The sequence below is a fragment of the Danio rerio genome, chromosome 5 (assembly GCF_049306965.1).
Source record: "Danio rerio strain Tuebingen ecotype United States chromosome 5, GRCz12tu, whole genome shotgun sequence".
NCBI classification, from domain to species: Eukaryota; Metazoa; Chordata; class Actinopteri; order Cypriniformes; family Danionidae; genus Danio; species Danio rerio.
In genome coordinates this window covers 21,843,652-21,868,431 of record NC_133180.1, presented here as the reverse complement: position 1 = coordinate 21,868,431, position 24,780 = coordinate 21,843,652, and the positions used below count along the sequence as shown (strand labels likewise).

Here is a 24,780-nt window from a genome sequence, read left to right as displayed (position 1 = left end):
ACACCCTTATTGACAACAAACTTAACTTCTTTTGGGTAGAGCTGTGCAAAACCATAAACAATATTACAGTATATATAGAAACTGAACCTACAACATACACAGGTCTGTAAATCATTCATGAAATTCTTCAGTTTAGAAGACATTTTCAGGACAAAAGATTGAAAGATTTTTTATAATATTTTCTTGACAGATTTTGACAACTAGTTCAACATTTTAGTCTGTAATGACTCAAGTAATGAAATGAGGACTATTAGTTTTATATGGGATGACTATTCAGCATTCACAAGTTTATTTCATTTTGACTGACATGACATAGGTAAATGATAATGTTATAAAACAGCAGAGAGTTGTATGAAAGCAGTTGATGCATGTCCAAAAGCATTTGCAATTTGTTGGAAGGAATGAGAAACTGCTACTATGATGCACACAAATGACTAATTATAATCTATCTAAAGTCAATATCAATAAAGTGCCAAATGATTTAATTGAAATGTAATGTAATGTGTATTTATGTAGCGCATTTATCACGTATGGCCATACATCCAAAGCGCTTTATAATCATGAGGTGGGGCCTCTCCACACCACCACCAGTGTGCAGCATCCACTTGAAAGATGCGACGGCAGCCACAGGACAACGGCGTCAGTGCACACACCAGCTATTGGTGGGGTAGAGAGACAGTGATAGAGCAAATTATGTGGATGGGGATGATTGGGAGGCCATGATGGGTGAGAGCCAATGGAGGGAATTTGGCCAGGACAGCAGGGTTACATCATCTACTTTTTTATGAGAAGTGCCATAGGATTTTTAATGACCACAGATAACAAAATCGACAGATAACGTCGATTTAACATGTCCTCCGAAGGATTGACTTATAAATCAAGAGTCCAATATTATGAAACCTACAAACAACATAAAAAATTTCAATCAAAAATACATATTTATTTATTAAGCCTCTTTTATAATTGTTTTCTTGATTGCATTGATTCAGCTGTCAACTGAAATTCCACATTTTCAAAACAGTTAACACACAGGCCTAAACAGCAGCACTCATGGTCAAAATGACACATTTTGTTTGCAAAACGCACATACCGCGTCAAAACCTTTAAAATATGCAACAAAAGCTAGTTTTACCTTCAAACAACACAACTTGAAAACAAGTACATGAGCTCTTTCAATTAATCATTACACAATAGACAACAAAATACAGAACTCAGTGTGAATCAGTGCACCATTGCTTGCTATTGTAGCCTATTGCCAATGCCATTTGTTGTCTTTCTATTTGGGCTGTCACATTTGCCTTTTAGCAAAGAATTGGATCCAGAATAAGAAATGCTTTCATTAAATTTATTTTGAATTCATGACATTTTTCAAGCTGTGGCTGAAAACTGAAATACTGAAAAAAAAAAAAGACAAAAGTAATAAAATACTATAAATATTAGAGAGAACACATGTAAACCAATATACAGTCAAATCTGTTGGGAGTATAGGACATAGCCACTTTTGACCTTCTCCATCCATGCTGGCACAGAACAACACAGACCTCCCAATGTTTTTAATGTTTGCAGAATGATTGTTAATTGAAGATTTGTGTGAAGGAGTGTCAAACCGGTTCTTGAGTGAATTCATACTGATCTTGGTAGTGTCAAATGTTTAGGAATAGATGGTTTCTGTTTGGTTGCCGGCGAGGCAGTGGAGCAGTAGGTAGTACTGTCGCCTCACAGCAAGAAGGTCGCTGGGTCGCTGGTTCGAACCTCGCCTCAGTTGGCGTTTCTGTGTGGAGTTTGCATGTTCTCCCTGCCTTTGCGTGGGTTACCTCCGGGTGCTCCGGTTTCCCCCACAGTCCAAAGACATGCGGTACAGGTGAATTGGGTAGGCTAAATTGTCCGTAGTGTATGAGTGTGTGTGTGTGGATGTTTCCCAGAGATGGGTTGCGGCTGGAAGGGCATCCGCTGCGTAAAAACTTGCTGGATAAGTTGGCGGTTCATTCTGCTGTGGTGACCCCAGATTAATAAAGGGACTAAGCCGACAAGAAAATGAATGAATGAATGAATGAATGTTTGGTTGCCATAGCTAAAACAATGGAGTTTGGATTGCTTAACTGACATCTGTGTTAACTGTTTTGAAAAATGGTGGGGAAAATGTGTCAACCCAATGAAAAAGGGTTTATATATTTGCAAGACCTGTCTTCTGTTCTGCTGGGATAGTGATAATGAAATGAAACCTAGTTTCTTTAACCAGGTTAAAGCAAACAAACAAACCAAAAAAACCTGTAATAACCATTTTACAAAGGGGAAAATATAAGATGGTTAAAATGGCTAATTTTGACAAATTTTGACTATTTTTATTGACAGTTATCCTTATTATCTTATGAGAAATGGTTGTGAGATCTGATGTAGAAATACAAAGAGCACAGTTCCTCTATTTCACATGCATTTCACAGTATTACAGTTATTGCGAACCTCACATCGCATGTAAGATACAGTATAAAGAGTTCATTACGACGCTTCATTCTTCAGATGAATAAAAGTTGTTTATGATCTCAGTAGCCATGAAAACTGATGCAATACTTGCCTTGAACTACAAGGCCCCACTAAAGCAATTTAGAAAAATTCATATGAAAAAGCTATAAATTATAGATTTGGAAAAATATAGTTCAAAAAGAAAAACTATTCTGATATAATTTACTCACCTCACGTCTAAGTAAAATTAAAAAAATAGTTATTCGTACATGTACAATCTGTTCTTTTTTCATATGAAGTGAAAGTGGTGACCACAGCTGTCAAGCAAGATTTCAGTCTTCCTCAAACAAAGGCTTCAAAAGACTATTTTTATGACCTTTCCACAGTGCATTTTTTATTCTTTTGAATTCTTTTGACATCTGCCATTTCCATCCACTTTCCTTTTTTTATAAATAGGATTAAATAGGCACTACTTTTTTATTAAATAGCATATATGAGCTCTTGAAATAAGTTTGAAACAATGAAGATGAATAAATAATCACCATTTTTGAAAAGCAAGTGCAAATGACTGAGCTACAAGAATACGATAACCAATATAAGAGTCAGATTAGGACGATTGACTCCATCGTTTCTGACCTCTATACGCTCCTCTGAAAATGTCTCGTCTACCCTGTTTAGGCACCTCACAGTAGTGCTGTTATTGTACCCTGCTGCTGTCGGAGTCACGGGTTATTAATTTGCTCCTCATCTAGTTTTGAGCAGTCAGCCTTTGTAAACGAGCTGTGGTGTTGCTCTGTACGCTGTATAATTACACAGTTGGGAGTAAGTGTCGAGCCCTGTGGTCTTGCCACTCCTGCTCCAGCGTCAGTGTCGTCATTACCGCTAAGCCTCATCAACTCTGCCATTACGGGTCTGAGTGTCTGTCTAATGTCTCCCGGTTTATTCCCTCGTCTCGCAGCTTTAATCTTCACAATGTGTTGCTCCTGTTCCTCGGGTTATGTTTTCTGCTGGTGCTGAAAGATTTGGTCAGAAAACATGAGAAACGGATTGCTGTGTATTCTGGATTGTGTTGTACAGATGAATTATAAGCCATGGGGATTTTGTGACAGAGCGGAAAGCTATGTGTCTGTCTAAATGTGTGTGTAGCTAATATTATTTCTCTGGTAGGATTTTTTGCAATGAAATCCTTTAAAAATGTTTGTTTTAGGCCCTTCTTGCTCACGACAGGTTGATTATTTAAATTTTTATATGTTTTTTTAAAATTAAACATTTTAAAATGCTGAACTATTTTTCACTTATTTCCAAATCATTCTATATATTAAACTTCCGCTCATTTTTAGTATCTATGTGGAAAATGGTTATGCTGCTCAAAGATTCAAGAAACCCTCGAGTACTTTTTAAAGATTTTAACAGATTTGTGTGTGTTGAGCATTAGTAAAGACAACGTTAGCACCTGTTAGCTTTAATTGTGTGAAAAACTGGTTAATTCTGAGCTTCTGTCATTTAATTTCATCTTTCGGGTTTAAAATTATCTTTGGTGCGGGATCAAAATCGGTGACATAGCGGCATTTTTTCTGGAGAGCTTTGCGAGAATTGGAGAATGGCAGACTTTGTCTTTTATCAGTTGAGTTTGTTACCATTCAGACAGATCTAATGCACTTGTGCTGCTGTGTTCGCCATGTGCCGGACTGTTTTTCTGTGTTTCGCTGTTAATGTCTTAAATTAAATAATTAATTAGGCCTGTTTAATTATTCGTTTATTGTTTATGTACAATAATTAAGACATAAAATGAAATAGTAAAATATAATCAATAACGAAAATGTGAATGAAAACTGCAAATGAAAACTTAACTGAAAATGCTTATTTATTGACTGTCTTAGTCCTATCACTTTAAAATAAAAAAATAAAAAAACCTATCTCTATATATGCTAAAACACTGCTTTATTTATTTATTTATTTATTTAGGGCTACTTATGTAAGTTTGTATTATCATTTTAGTTGTCTCTTATTTTTTTAATTTTACTTTCCAAAATGAATCCTCATTTCACTTACATTTAAAATGATAATAAAGCTTGTTAACAAGTTTTTAATGATTAATGAAAGAATTATATTCATTATCTTTATTTACAAGTAGCAGGGTATTTACAGCTACTGTATGTTTCTGTCCGTTCACATCCCGTTTCTTTGTGGCCCCTGCCGGCATAGTCACAAACTGCAGTTATACCTTAAAATACGTTCTTAATCCTTTAGTGCAGCGGCGGTGTCACTCACAGCAGTAATGCTCCTTTTAAAGTGTCACCCACTGTCTGTTTAAATTCCTACTGATTACCAGCAGGGTTAATGGTTGAAATAGGGCAAGAGACCTGCTGCGCTGCTATCCACTGTGTCTGCATTCAGACCTGTGATTCAGGAGAAGTCCAGTTCATTAAAAATGTTTTATAAACATGACTATCTTTATCATGATATAACAAATTGTGGTTATATGCAGCATGTGAAATTATAAATAACATATGAGGCAGGCCATTCAATTGCTTAATTTTAATTTCTTTGCATTTTTATTTTTTAACTTTGTAAACGATAAAATAATGTTCTCCTCATGGTTTGTGTCTCATCTTGTGAGCCAACTAACAACAGTTGTTCACTCCGCTCTTTTTCCCCTGCTCTGCCGGGCACACTCCTCCCTCTGCTCACAGCGCTCCACGCCCACCTAGGTTTTTTTTTTTTAATTCGGAGGTAGACTTGAACTGAAAGAGGGGGGTTTCATGGCCCTTTAAAGGGTTAGTTCATCTCATTTTGTTTTAAACCTTTATGGGTTTTTTGTTTTTTATTAAACACAAAAGTAGATGATTTTACAATCGGTGTCATGTTCAGCATTCTTATGAAATACAAATCTTATGTAAAATTACTATTATTTTAAATAATTGAATTTATTATTGATGCAAGTATTCATTTTTATAAAAGAAAAATGATTGACCACAAACTGTTGAATAATAGTGTAATATACATTAAACATTGCGTTACACCAACAGAGAAATGCTTATTAAGCAGGTAAAAAAGTTCTTAAACTTCAGGGGGTGTTTAGACAATTTTCAATCTGGTTTCAGAGCACATCACAGTACAGAGAGCGCTCTTATAAAGATAATCAATGATATACGCCTAAATACAGATTCAGGTAAAATAACAGTGCTGGTATTGTTGGATCTCAGTGCTGCATTTGACACTGTCGATCACACTATACTTCTGGATAGGCTGGAAAACTGGGTTGGGCTATCTGGCACGGTCCTCAAATGGTTTAGATCTTACCTTGAAGGTAGAGGTTACCATGTCAATATAGGTGACCATAGGTCGAGGTGGACACCCATGACGTGTGGAGTCCCACAAGGCTCGATTCTGGCACTTCTCCTGTTCAACCTTTACATGCTCCCTCTGAGCCAAATAATGAGAAAGAACCAAATCTCCTACCACAGCTATGCTGATGACACTCAGATCTACCTAGCCTTACTGCCTAATGACCCATTGACAGCCTCTGCCAATGCATTGATGAAATGAGCACTTGGATGTGCCAAAACTTTCTTCAGTTAAACAAAGAGAAAACTCAAATGATTGTGTTTGGAAACAAAGATGAGGTTCTCAACGTAAATGCATACCTTGGCACTAAAGGTCAAACGACAAAAATAAGGTCAAGAATATTGGTGTGACTCTTGAGTCAGATCTGAGTTTCAACAGTCATGTCAAAGCAGTCAGTAAATCAGCATACTATCATCTCAAAAACAAAGCAAGAATCAGATGCTTTGTTTCTAGTGAAGATTTAGAAAAACGTGTTCATGCTTTTATCAGCAGCAGGGTGGATTACTGTAATGGACTCCTCACTGGCCTTCCCAAAAAGACAGTCAGACAGTTGCAGCTCATCCAGAACGCTGCAGCCAGAATTCTAACCAGAAAATCAGAGCACATCACACCTGTCCTCAGGTCTCTACACTGGCTCCCAGTTACATTCAGAATAGATTTTAAAGTATTATTACTGGTCTATAAATCACTAAATGGCCTAGGACCTAAATACATTACAGATATGCTCACTGAATACAAACCTAACAGATCACGCAGATCTTTAGGATCATATAAACTAGAAGTTCCAAGAGCTCAGTCAAAGCAGGGTGAATCAGCTTTCAGCCACTACGCCCCTCGCTGCTGGAATCAGCTTCCAGAAATGATCAGATGTGCTCCAACATTAGGCACATTCAAATCAAGACTGAAAACACATCTGTTTAGCTGTGCCTTTACTGAATGAGCACTGTGCTGCGTCCGACAGATTGCACTATCATGCTTTTCTCTTCTTCTTCATTATTTTATATCACATTTTACCTGTTTTTATGTTTTGTTTTGTTTTTACGCATTTTTATTATTTGTTTTTATTTTTATTTTACTTGTTTCTTTTATTCTTGTTTATGTAAAGCACTTTGAATTGCCATTGTGTATGAAATGTGCTATATAAATAAACTTGCCTTGCCTTGCCTTGCCTTATTAGATTTACAAATATTCAACAAAGCAGTATAAACTATATAATTTTATCATAAATTATTGAACTATAAAAGGGTTCAGGGGCGTCACAGTGGCATAGTGGGCCTCAAATAACCATAATAGTGGGCCTCATAATAATCATAATCGCCTCAAAGCAAGATGGTCAGTTGGCATTTCTGTGTTCCAGTTTCCATGTTCTCCCTGTGTCCGTGTTGGTTTCCTCTGGGTGATCTGGTTTCCCCCACAAGTCCAAAGACATGCGCTATGAATTGGGTAGGCTAAATTGTCCATAGTGAATGAGTGTGTATGTGTGTTTCCAGTGATAGGTTGCAGCTGGAAGGGCATCCGCTGCGTAAAACATATGTTGGATGAGTTGGTTGTTTACCCAACTAATTAATAAAGTGACTAAGCCGAAAAGAAAATGAATGAATGAAAGGGTTCGTTATATTGTGATTTCTCAAAAATTTTGGCCTGTTTCACTTTTTTTGTATGTAGTATTGAAGAGACCAGAGCTACTGTATGCCTTCCTCATGACATCAGATCAAGTTGGAGTGTACAAAACAATGAATGAATTTAGATGTTGCGAATACAATTTGGTACTCACATCAGCATCACTAAAACAGCACAGCATACAAATCATTGTTTGTTGAAAAAGTCAGCATGCCCACTAGAACACAAGCGCAAATACAAATAATTCATCATGGGTTGTCAAGTGTGTGTATTTGGACAGGCCCAGAGTTTGTCAAAGTGAATTTTCTGGAAAAGTTGGTAAACACCTTAAAACTTTACCATTAAAATAATAGGTGTTTTGGTAAAGTTACTGAAGAGCTGCTTTTGTAGCTACTGAAGTGTAATTCAAAGCACTGTTTTTAATATTTAATATTGCAATACGGCTTGCTTTGAAGAAATTACCTCTAGAAAGTGCTTTTGAAAACATGAAAATTACTTGGCTGAGGTGTTAAATTGCAGAGCTAATGCGAATATCTGCATTGGTATGATCAGATGCTTTTGTAACCTTTTTTTTTTTCAATTCTGTAATGTTAGTTGTAAGTTTCTTTTGTTTTAGAGAGGAGAATGTGCAAAACATATTGGCATAGTCATCTAAACAAAGCCCTCTTCACCGGGATGTTTGCTAGCAGTATACATTTCAAACATTTTTGCCCAAACATTTCAAACTTATTTCCACACCAGTGAACAACAAAACTAAACTACTCTTAATCAATTAGTATTTTTTATGATCAAAACTATTAAAAACTAATATTTTTAAATAAATAAATAGTTTTTTCTAATTACTTTATCTGAAAGTAAATTAATTACTTGACTCAATACTACTTATAATGCTTATTTCAACTCGTATATTGTAGACAACAGAAATATATTTGTATTTTTAATTTGAGTCAGATCAGACTATTTTTAAAAAGCAGACACTTCAAAATGTAAAAAAAAGGTATTGAAATAACAGATGATTCAAATCATTGATACCATTCACACATATATGGACATCATTTTCTTACTAAAGTCATTGTTTATTAAGCATCAGTAATCTTTTTTTTAATAAATAAAATCTTTTTTAGATTAAAAACAGATCTATTCTGCAACTCTAAATTCATTTATAAAGAGCCTAAACAACCTCTTTAACATCATTAAACTATCTGCTGTTGCTTTCAGCAGAATGGCAATAAATGAAATGTAAAATGTCATTTAAACTCACATTGTTAGCATTTAACACTGAATAAAGCACATGAGGTGTATATGAGGTAAACAGCACTGTCAGTTTATCCTGTTTAGCTGCAAGAAATAGAATTTGTTTGTAATATATCAATTCGAGGTCTTGGCTAGAACAAAAAACTCCTTTTTTAATGGAAAATATTCCTTCTGCCGTTGCTTTTATTTGGAACAAAACTTAAATCAGCCTTTAGGGTCGACCATCAGTCTCACTCCTGTTGGTCAATCTGGCAATCTGTGCTTGCGTTTGTTTTGATTAAGTAATGTAATACCTAGTTCAACCACTGGATGTCCAATTTACATACTGCACCTAAATTCAACCCTTAAAAGGGACCCTTTATGTAAAAACAATCACTTTTATAATATGTTTAAATACGCGTGGCAATAGTATGTGAACTGTATATACTGTAAAAAAATAAATCTGTAAAATTTATGGTACAAAAACAGCATCCCCCCCCCAACCCACCCACCCCACCTCAATGATTGTGACCCACTTTGGATGTATGGCCACACATAATAAATGCGCTTTATAAATATACATTACATTACATACTGTTAACCAGGTTATGGATTTTTTCTGTTGAAATCACGCCCGTTTTTATAGCCTCTAATGATAAAAATATTCCATTTTATAATCAAACTTGATAAAAACTGCAGAATCACTTTGACATTTTCCCTTTGTACTTGTCATTAGGGGGAAAACCCCGCCCATTAGTGATGATCTCTTCCTCATTAGCATAGACAGCCTTGTCTCCCATGTGCGTTCACACCGAAAGCGATGAGAGCGTGAAAGGTCGCTCTGGACTCCCTGGTGACAACAATGTCTGCCTTCAGTTCCTGACGGCGAAAGCGTCAAAATTCACTACATTGATCTCGTATTTAAAGGGTCCGTTGCAGCATTTCAGTTACATTCCTGCATAAAACATGCTTTCTAGTGTGAAAATGTTGCTCACTTCTTATCAAATTCATTTAACAATAAAAGATCAAGTTGCGTGTGCTGTGGCTTTGCTCCACTTAATTATCCAATGTGTCCATATGTCTGAAATATCCTGAAGCAGCAATACTGTTTTGTATTGTCGCATGAGATTCCCACTTTTTTTAATGGTAAATATATATAACATTAATGCACATCAGTAACTTATATAATGTATGTTAGCTCTGTTTTCTCTGAACTCCTCTCAAGCGGTGGACTTCTTCATTCTGATTGCTTGCCGCCTACCCGCGTCATAGCTCATTACCATAAAGTTAACATGATTTCAACTCTCCTCAACGCCCACACCGGCGAAGACGCGCCGCGCTGCTCTTCGCCGCCGGCCCTTATTGAAAATGAATGACTTCCGGCTACTTTGACGCTCTCGCCACTTTCGGTGTGAACGTACGGTTAGAGTTTTAAATCTGTCGCTATTGTGACACATAGGCATTTAAAGTTGGAAGCACAATCTCATTTGAATTTAAAGCAACAGTCACCAACCAAAAAATGACTGAAATAAGCTCAAACCAATTCACCAAACTGTAAAAAATAATCTTGAAAATTGTCATGAGACTATTCTGAAGAAAATACTTTGGACAGACACTCTAATCGTCTTACAGGGATCTATAGTCTGTGTGTTTGTGTACGCCTGTGTACGTGAGCATGTGTGTGTGTGTGTGTGAGAGAGAGTGTTTCATCTTTATCAGGGTCTCGCAGACCTACTGATTGAGTCAGACTTTTAATTCGTTCACTCTCAGGCAAACAAAGCTAGTCTCTCCCTTTCTCACACACACACAAACTCCATAGCTGAGAACAAAAAAGAAAAACGCATCTCTAATATACACACCCTCCACTGTCACCTCACACTGTGCAATATAATCCGCTTTCCTGAATGCCATTGCACACCAAAAGAAAGCCCAGTGAGGCGCGCACACACAAACCTCTGTTGATTTTCTTACACATTTTTGCATTTAGGCTTCTCAGCTTAGTGCAAACTTAGTCTCGCCTCTGTTTCCAGCACGCAATAATCCCGCACAACGCCGTATGTGCCCAGAAAACTCAGACAACCACACACACTCGTCATGCAGACACGTTTAAATGCACACTCGCACTACAAGAGTGTTGCTTTCTCATAAAAAGACAAAAAATAAAATAAAAAATAGGACCTGCGGGGAATCGGATCAAAAGGCTTTCTGTTATGTATTAGCATTTTATCTCAGTTCCCGATCTGACTGGACTGTTTGAGCTCAGTGTCATCAAGCATGACCAATGCACATTAGTCACCTTTCTTTGGTCTGTGTATTTTTATTTGTTCATTTATTTTTTGGTAAACACGAAAACTAAAAGTGCGTTGTTTTCAAAAATGATCATATCTCTGCCATCTAAAGGCTTTATCATCTACGGTGAGAGCTTTGAAGGATTAAAGCATGTAAAAGGTCAAAAATAACTAATTTCACACTTTTTTTTTAAATGTCATCAACCGCACTGCTACATTCTCAGTTTATTTGTTACAATAGTAAAGCTGAAATGGATTGGTAGGGTGGCATGGTGGATTAGTTGTTAGCACTGTTGCCTCACAGCAAGAAGGTCGCTGTTTCAAGTCCCAGATGGGTCAGTTGGCATTTCTGTGTGGAGTTTCCATGTTCTCCCTGTGTTCGTGTGGGTTTCCTCTGGGTGCTCATGTTTCCCTTAAAGTCCAAAAACGTACGCTGTAGGGGAATTAAATAAACTAAATTGGCCGTAGTGTATGTGTGTGCATTTGAGTGTGTGTTGGTGTTTCCCAGTACTGGGTTGCAGCTGAAAGTGCCGTGTAAAACATATGCTGAATAAGTTGGCAGTTCATTCCGCTGTGGCAACCTCTGATAAATAAAGCATCTAAGCCGAAGGAAAATAAATGAATGAAAAGAGTTAAGTTGGTCAACAATTTACTTTTTTTTAAGTTCACTTAAAAGTAGAATTATGGGTCACTTTATTTTGATGGTTCGCTTGTTGAATTTTAGTTACATTGCATCTACTTGCCAACTAATTCTTATTAGATTATAAGTAGACTGTTAGGGTTGGGGTAAAAGTTAGTGTAAGTTGACATGTACTTGCAAAGTTTCTTATAGCCAGTTTAATGTCTGTTGAAGAAGCAGTATCAAAACATTAAGCAGAGAGTCTATGAACCATCAAAATAAAGTGTTACAGAATTATGTTCTTACTTCAAAAAAGTTACATGTATGTGTGAAAAACTGCATTTTAAGGTACAAATCCTGATATTGAACACACTTTTAGGTCAGTAATAAACTACTAATTTGCTGCTTATTAATAATCAGTAAGATTATTGAGTAGGATTAGGGATGTAGAATAAGATCATACTTTATATGTAACAATAATTAGCAAATATCTTAATATTATGCAGGTAATAATCCAATAGCTAGTATTGGAAATTGGTACTTAGATAAAAGTGTTACCATAGTAACTTGTCACTATATATTTCATTGAGTGAAATGGACCAAAATCTGCTACCCTATGAACTACTGAAGGCCAAGTAGTCATGTATAAACTGTGTAACACGTTAGTATGGGGAGTGGCTAATTACCTGCCAATGATTAAACTATTTACTCTTTATAAAAATTTAAAATGTACATATTCTGCATGATCTTATTCTACATCCCTGATCTTACCCTATTCCTAAATTCAACTATTACCCTAATAACTATTAATAAGAAGTAATTGAGGGTGACGCAGTAGATAAAGCTGTCGCCTCACAGCAAGAAGGTCGCTGGTTCGCTCAGTTGGCGTTTCTATGAGGAGTTTGCATGTTCTCCCTGCATTTGTGTGGGTTTCCTCCGGGTGCTCTGGTCAGTCAGTCAGTCAGTCAACAGCAGCCTCTGGTGGATTTACGCAGGAACAGCAGGCTCAAATGGCACTCAAGAGAGAAATTTAAGATCTAAAAAAGCGCACACAGTGGCCTCTTGTGGATTTACAGAAGCAAACTTACACTGCAAAAAAAAAAAAAAAAAAAAAGAACATAGCTCCTGGGACATATTTGGCACTCTCCAGAAATGTATATAGGGGTACGTTTTCAGAAAGAGCCTAGGTTCACCATAAATTAGATGATAATTCATAGGTTTTTGAAATATCTGGCAATAAAATTCCATTCAATGTATACAGAAGTACAGCATGTTAGTTACATTTGGCATTATTCTTTGTAGTTTGCGGATGTTAAACTGTATACAACTTTTTTGAAAAAAAGTCTTCCTTTGTCTGGAGGAACAATCTTTTTTACAGTTGGTTTACAAAAAGGCAGTATTATTTCTGAGACATTTTCAAATAACTTTCCCGTAGCGGATGTGTATCTGTAACAATGACAAGATTTGATTCTTTCAGGTGATTTGTTTCTCACACACGTACGCGCTCAACGATTCGTCATCCCCACTACGAGGAAAAGCCAAACAACTTTCAAGATTGCGCCAAGATTTCCTCCTCTTCCTCTTAAGTGAATACGAATGCAGAATGAATGAGAGGATTAATCGACATCTGAGAAGATCCGATTGTCTCACTCATCGGACTGAAAGACAAAAAGAGGAAAATGTGCAGAAAGTGTCCCTTTGGATGCTTGTGAAAGATCTCATTCAATCTGCCCAATAGACACTGACCTTCAGTAAATCTGCTCGGTTTTTAGCACACGGACGCCCCGCTAAGCCTCAAATTAGTCTCTTCATGAACCTCCCCGCACCCCAGCAGTCTCTCACTCTTCCTCTTTTCCGTGTCTCTCCATCCCTCCCTCTTTCTCGTTCTCGCTCTCATTTGCACTTGAAGATCTGGGTCAATCGAATCACACACTCCACACACCCCTCTGGTCTCCATGTTCCTCGCATTGATAATGAGGTGTGTGTGTAATGTGTGTGCGTATGTGTTAGGGTTGAATATGGGTTGGGATGGGAGTCTAAGGGGGGCTTCACTCTAATTAAAGAGGTTGTTGGCATGGAGAACATGGCAACATTATTGGCACAGAGTCTGATCAGGTTTAACAGCTACTTCGTGATCAGCACTCTGCTCGTACAGTATGTGATGTGGAAATATCAGATGACAAAGTAAAGAGAGCAAAAGTTGATGGAGAAGTGATAATGTTTGGTTTGATATGTGCGTTCAGGTTTGGTTTTGGCTGTTGTAAAGAAATTATATCAACTGTGTGTTTGTTCTATGTATTAGTATGTTTTATAAGAACTTTTATAAGAACTGTTATTTAGTGTCAGGATTTTGAATAGGTTCCTAAATAATAGTAGCTTTTAATTAATGAGTAAATTCAATTCTGACAGGTACAATGTACATTATTATTAATTATATATGATATTGTACCATAAATATACATTCTTGTAAGGTGTGTCATGTTGTCTTTTATTTTTTAGTTTAGTCTTGTCTCCCTGTTTTCTGCTTTTGTTTTGCGCCATGCAATCCTTTGTTCTTGGTAAAGTCTAGATAATATACATGGCCAGCCGGAAGTGCGATATGCACATCAATATAGCATCATTTTTAACAACAATGATTAATATTTTTACAGCACTGTGACAGTTGGGTTTTGGATTAAGGTGGGTGTAGACTTTAAAAAATACAATTTGTTGGGTAATTTAATAGATAACATTAATAATATTCGATACAACTACTGTTTTTATGTCACTGTGATGGTTGGGTTTATGGTTAGGGTAGGGATAGATGTTAAAAAATACAATTTATTGTCTTATTTAATGGATATCATCAATAATACTTGATACAACTGCTGTTTTTAGGTTACTGTGACAGTTGGGCTTAGGGTAGAGATAGATGTTAAAAATACAATTTATAGGGTAATTTAACATATATCATTAATAATACTCGATACAACTACTGTTTTTACATTTACATTACATTACATGTAAAGAACATTCATGGAAGACGAGGAGAAGACGAAGGAGTGAAGGTGAGAACAACTATCCGACTTCAATACCGGCAGATGAGTGGAAGAATGGGGTGGGTTTATATAGTGTCCTTGATGATGGGGACAGGTGCAGATGATTGGCAAGGGAGAATGATGATTGGGAGAGTAGAATTGAGCCATGGTGTGACAGGTAGATGTAAAAAAAAATACAAATTATTGGGTAGTTTAATAGATAACATTAATAATACTCGATGCAACTACTGGGCGAGGCAGGGGCGCATTAGGTAGTGCTGTCACCTCACAGCAAGAAGGTCGCTGGGTCGAACCCCGGCTCAGTTGGCGTTTCTGTGTGGAGTTTGCATATTCTCCCTGCCTTCGTGTGGGTTTCCTCCGGGTGCTCCGGTTTCCCCTAAAGACATGCGGTAGAGGTGATTTGGGTAGGCTAAATTGTCCGTAGTGTAAGAGTGTGTGTGTAAATGTGTGTGGATGTTTCCCAGAGATGGGTTGTGGCTGGAAGGGCATCTGCTATGTAAAAACTAGCTGGATAAGTTGGCGGTTCATTCCACTGTGGCGACCTGGAATAATAAAGGGGCTAAGCCAACAAGAAAATGACTGAATGAATGATGCAACTACTGCTTTTACATTACTGTGACAGTTAGGTTTGGGGTTGGAGTAGGAGTAGTGTCACGCTGGTAGACAAGGATGGTTATTGTTTATCAGTTTTATTCAAAACAAGTCACTGAATCAAAGCAAAGAAGACATTTCATAACAGTGTTTTAAAACATCTGCTTTGAGAGTGGTCCTAATTCCAAGAATTCGAAAAGCAGTATGCAAGAAGTACCCTGATGACCTACTGCTTCTGGTGAGATTCTGAAGTGCGCATCTAATGGACGCTAGGCTATCCCATTATGCCCTGCAAGAGAATTTATAAATGGCAATGAAGCAATGCAACTGATGCGGGTAGGTCACATGATTATGGCAAAAGGTGAATGTAATACGTCCGAGTTCCATTCATACTCCTCACATTAAATTTGTAGAGTACATACTTTTATAACGGTTGTGTAGTAAATTCAAATTTGAATGTTGTCCCTACTCGAGTAGTAGGCGATTTCGGAAACACCACATGTTGCAAAGTCATATGTTCATGCTAAGTCTAGTTCTGTAAGACTGTTTTATGCGCACTAGATTAGCTTATAAAATTGATTTCTAAATGATCAGTAAACACTGATGATTGATTGGAGTAATGAATCAGTCTTTACAGGAATTAAGGTTGTTCGCTGTCACGTAAAAAAATGATGGTCCATTAGTTAATGTATATACTAACATGAACAAATAAAGAACCATGCATCTGTTACAGTATTTGTTCATTTCAGTTAATCTTAGTTAATGAAAATAAAGTTGTTCTTTGTTAGATCATGTCAGCTAAAAACATTAACTAATGCTTACAACCACAACTTTGATTTTAATAATGCATTAGTAAATGTTGAACTTTTTAAACAATAAGTGTTATAAAAGATGGCTCATGCTTTGTTCATGTTTATTAATAGATATAACTAACAATAATTAATGAACCAATTATTCTAAAGTGTTACTTATTTTTCTTATTGACCGATAATTATGGCATAGAAAATATGCATTTATTTTAACGCTTAAGTGTTGTGCATTTCTAAATAGTTAATAGAAATACTGTTCTACCATAGTGATTAACTAAATGTGGCCTTGGTCAACATAAGATACTTCTTTCACAAACATTAAAACCATTTTGCTGACCCTAAACCCTGAATGGTAGTATATCTGACTAATCAAGCAACCGTAAAAAGTCCTCAAGGCTGCAATTTGCTTCTTAAAACCTCACAAAATGCTACTCAACATTCCAGCAGACAATACTTTAGGGAACTTGTGCTCAATTATTATTTTTTTTTTTCAGTTAGAAACGACATGACATAAAAAGCCCTGAAGAGGTTTAGGCATTTTAGTCTTGATTTTTTAGTTTTTTTTTTTTTTTTTTTGAGTGAAATTATTCCACTGGATGACATTACAGAAAGAGAAGATAAATTACACAGTTACTCTTCAAATGTAAATTTTGATTATGCCATGTGCTTTATAAAATTGAAATAGAAAATGCTACGAAAAACACAGATGTGAGTTACCTTAAGTGGCAACATTTTAGCAACTTGAATTAGAAACACCATCTTACAAAAGAAAGAGATGAAGTAAAGATCTAAAAACTTTTTAGAAATTTCAGAGGCAGGTAGGTTTTCAAGGTATCTAGAGTATGTTAATAAGAATCCCATATCGAAAACTGATATATGGAAATACGTAAATGTAAATTATATATGCCATACATGTTCATATTTGGATTTTATATGAGATTTACACTACCTGGCAAAAGTCTTGTCGCCTATCCAAGTTTTAGGAACAAAAAATAAAAATTTGACTTCTAGTTGATCATTTGGTATCAAAAGTGGCTTAATTGAAAGGCAAAGGCCTCTAGATTACTATTATATTACCAAAATGAAATATGATCATGCATTGATTTTTGCCCTGATATAAAGATATGGTGCAGTGGAAAACTAATTAATATTGTGTATGGCTCTCATGAGATTAGAAAACTGCATCCATACATCTCTGCAATGACTCAAATCATTTATTAATAAAGTCATCTGGAATGGCAAAGAAAGTGTTCTTGCAGGACTCCCAGAGTTCATCAAAATTCTTTGAATTCATCTTCAATGCCTCCTCCTTCATCTTACCCCTGACATGCTCAAGAATGTTTATGTCTGGTGACTGGACTGGTCAATCCTAGAGCACCTTGACCTTCTTTATTTTCAGGAACTTTGATGTGGAGGCTGAAGTATGAGAAGGAGCGCTATCCTGCTGAAGAATTTGCCCTCTTCTGTGGTTTGTAATGTAATGGGCAGCACAAATGTCTTGAAACTTCAGGCTGTTGATGTTGCCATTCACTCTGCAGATCTCTTGCACACCCCCATACTGAATGTAACTCCAAATCATGTTTCCTTCACCAAACTTGACTGATTTCTATGAGAATCTTGGGTCCATGCAGGTTCCAACAGATCTTCTGCAGTATTTGTGATGACTGAGATGCAGTTCAACAGATGATTCATCAGAAAAATCTACCTTCTGCAAATTTACCAACTAGAAATCAAATTATGATTTGTTGCTCTTACAACTGGGATCGACGACAAGACTTTTGTCAGGCAGTGTATAAGATATATTGCAAAAATTACAATTTACATATATAATTATGTAAGACCATATATATATATGAAAAAATACAATCAAGCCCAAAATTATTCATACCCAGAAGTTAAGGCATGACAAAATTATAGATAATATATATAAACATATATGTACATATTAGTAATTCCAGTGGATGAAAAAAATATCCAAACGCCCATTTTTGCAATATTTTGAAATGTATGTTGCATATACGGTACAGTTGAAGTCAGATTTATCAGCCCCTTTTGATTTTTTTCTTCTTTTTTAACATTTTTCCAAATGATGTTTAACAGAGCAAGGAAATTTTCACAGTATGTCTGATCATATTTTCTTCTGGAGAAAGTCTTATTTGTTTTATTTAATCTAGAATAAAAGTGTTTTTTTATTTTTTTTAAAAATCATTTTAAGGTAAATATTATAAGCCCTTTTAAGCTATATATATATTTTTAGATAGTCTACAGAACAAACCAGCATTATACAATAACTTGCCTGATTACTCAAACCTGTATTTAACCTAATTAACCTAGTTAAGACTTTAAATGTCACTTTAAGCTGTATAGAAGTGTCTTGAAAAATATCTCGTCAAATATTACTTACTGTCATCATGGCAAAGATAAAATAAATCAGTTATAAGAAATGAGTTATTAAAACTATTATGATCAGAAATGTGTTGAAAAAATCTTCTCTTCATTAAACAGAAATTGGGGGAATAAATACACAGAGGAGCTAATAATTCTGACTTCAACTGTTTGTACAATCAAGGACTTTTATGTCATGTATGTAATTTGCATACGTTACCAGTATATCGCATTTCAGTATGTTTCTCCTTTTGTTTGTCTGCCGTATGATCTTCATAGCTCAAAGGCTGTTGGTTAAATTATATATTGCCATTATGCCTCCATTTAAAATATATTATCTGAAATCGCAAGCCAACAGCCTTTAGCTATCAAAGTGTAATTTTCCAATTCAATATGACAAGCAAATCATTCAGTGATTAGCAGTCTGGACTGTGCCACAGGGGGCAGAGATCAGTTAGTAGTTCGCGTCTGTGTGACTTGTGTTTGCCTTTGACTGCAGCGGTGAGGATCTGTGTGTGTGTGTGTGTGTGAGTGTGTGGGCAATATCAATATAGCAGATTTGGAGAGAGGGGGTAAAGCCTGCGAGTCAGTGGTCATGTCAGCAATAATCTGTCTCTCTGTAGGGGTGGGTCGACAGATGGAGGTTAGACTGGTCTTCTCAATACAACTTACTACCACCACTGAGCTTGTGGGGCTGACAGCTACTGCAGGGTCACTGCAGGCACGAGCGCCAAAATGACATATTTAGTATGATTTCATGTCAGAGAGTGAAAGAAAATCAATGAAAGGGGAAAGATGCTGAAATCAGTGTTGGCTGAGCTTTAAAGCTGCACTGAAGTTTGGGGGTTGATAAGAATTTTGATGTTTTCGAAAGAAATCAGGTTGAGCTGCATATATTCAGCAGCGAAAATGTAATAACTAGTATATCAAAGCTATAAAGCTGAATTTTTAGTAGCCATCATTTCAGTCTTCAATGTCTTGTGGTCTTCAGAAATCATTTTAATTTAATGATTTGGTATTCAAGTAAAATGTCTTCCCATCAGTCATGCACAGATTTAAGATTTTTGTTAATACCGTTTGAAAGAATTTAATAATATTCATCATCTTCGGCTTAGTCCCTTGTTTATCAGAGGTTGTCACAGCGGAATGAACCGCCAATTTTTAATCATTTGTCACATTCTGAGGATAAGCAATGCTGAGTCTGGATTATAACAGTGTTCATTTTGTTTCCGAAAATTGTTTGGCATATTTTTCGTGACAAACAACTTGATACAAACGAGATGAAAACTAAATAAAAATTTAGTGACGATGATGACAGCTATAATAAAAATATAATGACATTTTCGTTGACTAATAAAAACGAGATGAGAATCTGATTGAGGGATGTTTTTTATTTTAAATATCCAATCAGAATTAATCTTGGTGTGTGATGCCTGATGCACACACAAACATTTGAAAAGTAACTGATCCACAGTAGATTCACGCTTGATGTCTTGAAGACTGTAAACCGTATGGGGAGGAAATAGCTGATAAAAACTAAATAGCTAATAAAACTAAATAGCTGATAAAAACTAAAATGATTCAGAAGACTAAAATATGGCTAAAACTAAGATGGAATTAGTCAAAAGACTAAAAACTAAATCAAAATTTGCTGTCAAAATTAACACTGGATTATAATTATCATTTAACATAGAATTTATCATTTTGTATTTTGAGGCCTGTGATTGTTTATAAAATTGAATTGTTTATAAAACAAGGGGTGGCGTGGTGGCACAGTGGGTAGCGATGTCGCATTACAGCAAGAAGGTCGATAGTTCGAGCCTTGGCTGGGCCAGTTGGCATTTCTGTGTGGAGTATGTATGTTCTTCCCGTGTTCATGTGGGTTTCCTCCGGGTGCTCCGGTTTCCCCAACAGCCCAAAGACATGCGGTACTGGTGAATCAAGTAAGCTAAATTGTCCATAGTGAATGAGTGTGAATGAGAGTGCATGGCTGTTTCCCAGTGATGGGTTCCAGCTGCAAGGACATCTGCTGTATAAAACATATGCTGGATAAGTTGGCGGTTCATTCCGCTCTGGCGACCCCTGATAAATAAAGGGACCGAGCCGAAAAGAAAATGAATGAATGAATGTAGTATTATTTTACATTTAATTATTCAATCACTGTATACCTGTATACATTTCAACATTTCATCTGAAAACAATAAGATGTTGTTTATTTAATTTGTATCTTTTGCTTTATTGTATTTTTCTGTGCTTGTAGATTGTTTGTTATATTTTCTGCACTCTAGGGGAGATCATCTCAATCACAAAATTATAATCTCTTTCCAAACAGTTATTCAACTGATGAAATTGTATTAATATCTCCATAAAAAAATTATGCAATTTATCGTGTAGCCCTATTTCCGGCATATGTTCTATGCAGCGGATGCCCTTCCAGCCACAACACAGTACTGAGAAACACGGATGCACACATGCACTCATAAACTACAGTATATAGCCAATATTGTGGGGGAAACCAGAGGAATCCCACACGAAAACATGGGGAGAACATGCAAACTCCGACATAATGCTAGACAGCCTTGAAATAGAAACCTTCTTGGTGCTAACCACTAAGCTACAGCACCACCCAATTCAATTTTAAAAAACAGATTTTTTTGGAATAAATAATATAACATTTATTCATTCATGTTCTTTTCGGCTTAGTTCTTTAAGTAATCTGGGGTCGCCATTTAGCCTACCCAATTCACCTGTACCGCATGTCTTTGGACTGTGGGGGAAACCGAAGCACCCAGAGGAAACCCACGAGAATACAGGAAGAACATGCAAACTCCACACAGAAATGCCAACTGACCATGCCGAGGCTCAAACCAGCGACCTTCATGTTGTGAGGCGACAGCACTACTGACTGCGCCACTGTGTTGCCAAATGATATAGCATACTCTCTAAAAACAACTTCATTTTAAGATTGTAATTTACATGAATACATTAATTTGACCCAGGCTTCTAAATGACAGTGTGTAAGGCAACTACTTTGTTTCATTCATTCCTTTTCCTACGGCTTAGTCCTGGTATTTTTTATTTATCATGGGGTTGCCACAGCAAAATGAACCGCCAACTATTCCAGCATATATTTTATGCAGCAGATGCCCTTCCGGCCACAACGCAGCAACGGAAAACACCCATACACTCTTGCATTCACAATCATACATTACAACCTATTTAGCTTATTTATTTCATTGGACTGTGGGGGAAACCAGAGCCCCCGAAGGACACCAACATGAGCTTGGGAAGAACATCCAGACTCCACACAGAAATGCCAACTGGCCCAGCATGGACTCAAACAGTAACAGTGCTAACCACTAAGCCACTGTCAAGCAAGTTTTTATCAGAATATCCTCACTGGTAAAGATAAAGGGTTTGTTCTAAAAAGTTTGAATTAAGGCTGAGAAAGAGAAAGATGTTGATTTTTCTTGACTGTAGATAATGTAATTAGATCATTCTTATTAATCTCTTAAAGGGTTAGGTTACCCAAAATTCTGTCATGTTTTTAATAAAATCAAGCAATTGATCTATTTCTTTTACAAATACACGTGCGCTAGTCACGAAATGTTTTAGATGATCAAAAATTAGGTTTTATAAAAAATACAATATGACTTTAAGACTTTAAATTATAGGAAACTTACAGTACTCAGCATATATGAGTACACCCGCACAAATCTCACATTTAAATGAAGATTTTCTATAGGAAGCTTTACAGTATTGTATTAGTGCACCTACATTACATTAGTCAGTACTGAAGCCAAGTCTGGAGCTAATCTAACAAAATAATTCACAAAAAGGGTTCAAAGATTAGTACACCCAAATTTATATGTTAGGGAAAAATATTAAATAACATTTTCCAAAAAATAGCAAAAATCTAAAGAAACAAAAAATATAAACAATTTAGTTGAAATGTTGTAATTTTTATTTGGAATAGTATGCAAGAAATTTAATTGTATTATCTTTCAATTTCTAAAGATGTTCTGTGACTAAAATATTATTGAATAAATATATATATTTTTTTAATGAATCTGTTTTTTTTTAAATGCACCAATATATATTACCCATATTCACTGAGAAATACAAATATTCATTTTCAAAATGGGATGTTGTCATTTATTCTGCTATCACATATCATGATTAATTTTCATGCTTTTATTAGTTTAAAAGCTTACTGTAAATACATTCCTAGACTCTAAGTTTGAGTTTAATTTTTGGGAAAATATATTATAGATCATTTTGAGGGATGTAAACAAAAGCAATGGTCCCAACGTATTTCCTGTTTTACAGTTTGAATTTCTATAGCTTCAGAGAATCCAAAAAGCTGCACATATTGAAAAATAATGCTATGATAGCTGTTTTAGCATAAGTCATAATTGAATTGCCTCTTGTTACAGTTATGAAAGTTTGATAACAAGCAAAAAATTGTTCATGGGCATCCCAATCAATCTAAAATTATAATCTCTTTCCTAACAATTATTCAACTGACCAAATTGCATTCATATCGCAATACATATCGCAGAATAATATTGCAATGCTAGTTTTTTCCAGTATCGTGCAGCCCTAATTCCGGCATAATTTCTATAGCTTCCAGAAATCCAAAAAGGTGCACATATTGATAAATAATGTCATGATAGCTGTTTTAACATTAAGTTATGATTGAATGGCCTCTTGTTACAGTTATAAAACAGTTTTATAACAAGCAGGAAATGTTCACGGGCCACTGACATGCTCACATTGAAGAGTCTATAGTGATGTTTGGAAATACACTTTTTGCAATATTGCGTCAAACATTTCAGTCCACAACTAGAGATTCTCACACTCTTTCTTACTTGATTCCATTAAAAACGGGCAGATAGATAAAGAGTGTGTCTACAAAGCAAACAGCAAAAGGGTGAGAACGAGCATGTGCCAAAAACTGTTTTTCCAGATTTGTCTGCGCAATTGGCAATTAATCCTTACAAAGAAAAAAGTTGTTTAGAGGCCAGATGAATGGAGCTGTCAGTCTCAGAGCAGGTGCTTCTGCGTCTGCGTGTGAGTTTGCCATCTTTCGACCGCAATCTCAGAAGTAACGTCTTTGGTTCTGCTCTTTGTCTTTTCTTGTGCTCGCTTTTCCACGCCAGGTTGTTGCTTTTGATTCGTCCTTAAATCCCCTCACATCGAAAGAACAGAGAAAACATCTTCTTTGTCCTTATTTTAACCGCTTATGCACTGAAAAGGCCTTGAGCGCGCCACTATATCCTTCGCTTATGGATATGTTTGCAGTGAATGAATGTGTTGTGCTTGGAGGGATTTTTCTGCATCACTGCCTGCTGGTTTTGTTCTTCTATATTGTGAGGGAACAGTGGTATGTTTTGTGTGTCTGTGTCTGGACAAGAGGGGGGTCCCGTCGGGTCCTGCTGTGTTTTGCCAGGCAGTTCTATACTTTGTGAGACATTTGGGAGTGAGATATTTTTCTAGTTTTGCAGTGAGTTTACTTTTTTTTTTTTTAAATCTATATGCAAGGGAGCAGAGACAGACCTCTGCTTTATTGTGGTGTGTGGAGAGGGTCTAATGCATAATTCTGTGTCAAGATGAGGTGTGCTCGAAGAACCAGTTGAATTTGCTATGTGTTTTCGGATATGTTTTGCAATGCTTTCGTCCCTTAGGACAGAGGAGTTTTCTCTGCTATGTTTTTTTTCTAGACAGAGATGAGATTAAATGGAATGTGAATGAAGAATTGGACTGCATCTGTCAGCTGCATCTCTCATGTTTCTCCCGACAAAATATTCGAGTTATCTGATGATGTTTTCAGAAATCTTAACAGCCTCTAATCTCAAACAGACACTGTGCTTAAAGAGTAGCCTATAAGATTTTAACATCAATTTAAATATTTATTATAAATATTAACCTTGTAAGCTGTCATTTGTTGTTTCAAAACAACCATAAAAATCTTTTACATTCGGTTTAACAGATTATTTTAAACAAGACTATCTGAGATAAATCATGTTATTCTAGTTGTACTTGGTCAACATTTTTTAAGAAAACAAATAGTCTTTTGCAGAAAGAAAGTGCTATTTTTGGTTCCCTTAAAAGGGTAAGAATCATCAAATACCTCATTGCAACATAGGCTCATTCTGAACATACATTTTTGGAGATCGCGTTTCTTTTTGAACTTACTAGCTGACTGCTTACCTCCGTATGGACGGCTTTTCCGCTGTCACCAGTTTGTCCGTTAGGTCAACATGTACGTTGGCAAACTTGAGATGCAAAGTGGAGTTGGCCACGACAAAGGGGTTTGAGTCCTGTAAAGAACAGTTCTAGAAAGCAGGTAAAACAAAAAAAAGCTAAAAATAAAATTAACGAGTAAA

At 36.1% G+C, this 24,780-nt stretch overlaps 1 protein-coding gene across 2 annotated transcripts in view; it reads right to left on the bottom strand.

Moving 5' to 3' along the window:
• Positions 1-24,780, bottom strand: part of hs3st1l2 (heparan sulfate (glucosamine) 3-O-sulfotransferase 1-like 2) — a 40,841-nt gene that overhangs the window by 3,674 nt on the left and 12,387 nt on the right. Inside the window, exon 2 of one of the 2 annotated variants that reach the window (XM_068221238.2) lies at positions 24,605-24,714. The exons of the other annotated variant lie outside the window; for it this stretch is intronic. The gene's annotated coding sequence lies outside the window, so the exon portion shown is untranslated. The remainder of the gene's footprint in view (positions 1-24,604; positions 24,715-24,780) is intronic. 2 annotated transcript variants of the gene reach the window in all.